We start from the raw sequence: 4,634 nt of genomic DNA, 5'->3' as shown, positions 1-4,634 counted from the left end.
AACTAAGGATGTGCAAGGAGGCAGGAATGCTCTGCGCATCTGTGAGCTCACCATCATGCATACTGTGGCTCTGCGCATCTGTGAGCTCACCATCATGCATACTGTGGCTCTGCGCATCTGTGAGCTCACCATCGTGCATACTGTGGCTCTGCGCATCTGTGAGCTCACCATCGTGCATACTGTGGCTCGCCTGTCACCAAGGCATGTTTGCTTGACTCACTCTGCTCAACTGCCTCTTTGGCACCTTTTTCTTCCATTTCATCTTCACTTAATACCTTTTACCTTAAATTCACTTAGAGCAATTTTACTGTTTTATGTGGTACCAATCAGGTAAGTGTTACAACAGACATTTATTATTTGTGATGAGAACATTCGAAGTCCTTTCTACTATCTTTGTCAGCTGTAGCTATTCTAGTGTGTTAGAAAGTTATTTCCCAGTACTTACTAACCATTGTCTTAATTCTGTCCCCAACTGTTCACCACAAGAATCTTAACACTGGTGTGGTGCAAAATATCATTTCATGGTTATCAGCCAATAATGGAAAGCACCATTTGTAAAAGTAGTAGCTCAGATACAGCAGCCTCACAAATAAATCAGTGCCATTTTTTTACAAGACATAGTTAATGCTAGCTAGATGGTTATATTTAACTTAAGTTTCTGTTAAAAGCTCAATCCCAGTAATGGTATAAACACTGGAAATTATTGAAAACATCCACAGTATTACAAAATATAATTTCTTTACTGGATGCTAATCTGTGATTTAAAAAAATACCTGAATGTTGTTCCATAACATTAATAATCTTATTTAATCAATGCAGCAATTAGCCTAGATTTTTCTTTAAAAAAACCTTATACTCCCGTGTATGATCATGTACAATATCAAGATTTTGCATGCTTTGCCTATGTACAAGTGAGGAACACCACCATCTGCACAGGGAGGGAACACTTCACTTTACAGATGAGTGTTGAAACTCAGACAGCTTAAAGGACTGTAGCCAGGTCAGAGGTGGGAAACAGTTCCCAGCTAAATTGGAGCTATTACAAGCATAAATAGGGAGCAGCTTGCTGCCCTGTGTGCTTTCTAGCTAGTTTTGGCTGATGGCACACCCTTCTGCACAGAAGCAAATTTTGCCTTGCTGAGTGACACACAAAATCTTCCCTAATTATTTGCAATCCTAATTAGCAGTTTTAAGTGTCTAAGAGACAATGATATTCTAGAAGGGTACAGGATTTGGAATGTGACAGGCAGGGTTCTTGTGTCTTCTAGGCAAATCATGCACAGAAAAGTCGGGGAAGGAACAACAAAGAAGAGGATACACACCAAGAATTGGGAATTCTATTTCTGGAAAGGCAGTGTGAGACCCATTCACCTGATCTTCAGAACCACTGAAACTGGTGGGGGAAAAATACTTGGCAACACTTCTCAGGGGTAAGCTGCCAACACTTCGTACTCCCATCTCTCTGTTGCAGAGGGTAACTTCCAAACTAGAGGCTAGGGTCTCCCTTCCTTCATCAGGCCTTTGAGTAGAAACTACAAGGGGCTTAAAACACTAGAGGCTTGCTTGCTCTTGCCCTAGTTTGCTTAGAGTAGAATTCCATGTCAGCAGCGATGAGATTAAGAGGCTTTTGTCTTTACCCCATTATGAGGCATGAGTCTGAAAAATGTGGGCCTTGATGCCTACCCACAATTCTGGAGAAGTGGCTTAGATTTTTGCCTAGGGACAAGCCATGGTTCCCAAGAATAGGTAACTAATGTAGAAGTTCAATTCTAAGGTTGCTCTTGAAAACAATGAGGTTTTTGGTAGTAAGAAATAAAATGGAAGCTGTTATCTCCCTGAGAACATGTTTGACCACAAACCAGATAGCTAGGAAGAAGCAGATAAAGAATCCTCCCAGGATTAGAGTAAACCTCAACGATTGAGCTCAAAAAATAGCTCTGTACTTTCAGAGCAATGAAAATGCTCTGTATAATACATTATATATCTGTCTAAACTTTTACTTTTAAAATGTACACAAAAAGGACATTTGTAAATTAAGAACTTTGTGTGATAGAATCTTAACGCAGATTTGTTGATTACAACTTGTCTCTTGGAGGGTGTGTGTGGTAGAAGAGGGGATTATGGTAACAGGGAGGTTCTGCATAGGTGAAGCATTATGGCAAATCTCTGTACCTTTCTCAATTCTGAACTTAAAATTTATTTTCTTTTTTAAAAAAGATGTAAAACAACAGAAACAACCAAACCTTGCATTGGGACCTAAGATTAAATTATCAGGCTATGAAGCAATGTTTGGACCATGAATAATGTATTGTGGTGTATATGGTGGTCCTTCAAAGGTAGTCCTAGGCATATAGTCAAGGGACATGAATACAGTAAGCAGGAATGAAGTATTGATATAGCTATCATATGCAAGCTAAGTGTTATGGATGAATGTTATGTCCACCACAGGCTCATGAGTTGAAGAACTGGTCCCCCCAGCTAGTAGCACTACTGGAGTTGACTGGATCATGAGAGTGCTAACTTCATTAATGGATTAACACAACGATGAATTCATAGTTAGTATTAAGGAGATGGGCCTCATTGGAGAATACGGGTCACTGTAGATAGGTCCTTGAGTTATCTTATCCCCCTTCCCTTTTGTCTTCTGCAAAGCCACATGCTTCCTATCATATAATCTTGCCATTATGTCATGATGTTCAACCTCATTATAGGCCATGACAATCTAATCAGCTAACCTCAAACTGAAACCTCTGAATCTAAAATAAATCTCTCCGATATTTGTCACAGGAGCTGGGGGTGGTGGTGGTGGTGAGATTTCATTGATAGAAAATGTTCCTAAAAAGCCGGGTACCAGTGGCTCATGCCTGTAATCTTAGTTACTCAGGAGGCTGAGATCTGAGGCTCGATGTTCAAAGCCAGCCCAGGCAGGAAAATCTGAGACTCTTATCTCCAGTAAACCACCAGAAAACTGGAAGTGGCGCTGTAGCTCAAGTGGTAGAATACGTGCCTTGAGCTGAAGAGCTGAGGGACAGCACCCAGGCCCAGAGTTCAAGCCCCATGACCAACAACAACAACAACAAAAATGTTGCTAATAGACACAGAACTAGAAAAATTAGTTGACTAGTAGTTGCTCAGGGTATCTGGGGGGATATTATAGTAAAATTGATTGTGGTGATGGTGCATACCAATGTAAATAAGTATCTCAAACCACTGAACTGTCCACCTTACATGAGTAAGTTATGTGGTTTCTCGATTATATATCAATTAAAACTATTACCTAAAAATATACACCTCACTAAACTCAGACATACTCAGTCCATTTGGACTGCTGTAACAAAATATATGTCTACAGAGTGGGAAATGCAGCAAAAAGCTTTACATATGATGTCTGGTGTGGTGCCACTTCCTATACAGACAACAGATGGTTGTCTTCTTGCTATATTCCCATATAGTGGAAAGACTGAGGGAGCCCTTCTGGATCCTGCGTTGCTCATCTATTTATTAAATTTTATCTTGCTGGGGATAAAAACCAAGGGCCTTGCATAAGCTAGGCAAGAGGCTAACTACTGAGCTATAGCCCTTGGTTTTCTCTTATAATGTTATCACTATTCACCAAGGCTCCATCTTCACAATCTAATCACCTTCCAGAGGCCCCAAATACTGAAAAACTAGTTGAGTATGAATTTGAGGGGAGAAACAAGTGTTCAGTCTGCAGCACATACTAACAAGAAGCAAGTGTGCGTATTCACAGAGATGTGTTCTTCTGACTTGTATACTCTGCTGTTTGTTTGCACAGTTTTAACATAATTACTACCAGAGAACTGAAAAACTCAAAATACTAAGTAGTTAAGGTGCAGCAACTCTATTACTTCAAAATAAAGAGGATACTTGGATGGTTTACTACTAAAAAAATAACTTGGGGACAGGTGACTTGAATTTATAACTATTTTGGCTTTTTGGCAGTTTATATCATTATATAATAGGCTCCTAATGTCTGTGTGTGATACTACATAAAGTATTTTTAAAGTTCTCTAAGAGAAGAGAAATAAATGTACTAAGAGGAATGAATTAGGACTAAAACATATTAGTTCAGGTTATATCTAGCCACTAAATCAACTTCAGCATCAAAATCAAAACAGCATGAACAAAGCTTTTGGTTTTTAAAACTCTTCATATTTCCAGATTGCAGGTAAGGGGTGACGGTAGATCATTTAAGTTCTAGTTCCAGCACTGCTATATCATAAAGCTAATGCATTATTCAGGATAAAAACTGACATGTGATAAATGTACTTAGTAACTGTAAAGCATGAAGCAAATGCAGTTTCCAATTATCTGTTTCTTTAAAAGAGCAAGTCTTGTAAATATTTAGTATTTTATTTTAAGAACAGAAAACATTTGCTGGGTGCTTGGTGCTGATGTTTGTAATCCTAGCTACTCATGAGGCTGAGTAATGTCAATCTGAAGATTACAGTTGAAAGCCAGATATGACAGGAAAGTCCATGAGATTTTTCTCTCTAACCAGCAAAAAGCTGGAAGTAGAGGTATGGCTCAAATTGGTAGTGTTCCAACCCTGAGAGAAAAAGCCAAACGAGAGCATGAGTTCTCAAGTTCAAGCCCCAGTACTGGGACAGAAA

The sequence above is a fragment of the Dipodomys ordii genome, unplaced genomic scaffold (assembly GCF_000151885.1).
Source record: "Dipodomys ordii isolate 6190 unplaced genomic scaffold, Dord_2.0 Scaffold5, whole genome shotgun sequence".
NCBI lineage: Eukaryota > Metazoa > Chordata > Mammalia > Rodentia > Heteromyidae > Dipodomys > Dipodomys ordii.
This window is presented reverse-complemented; position numbering follows the sequence as displayed.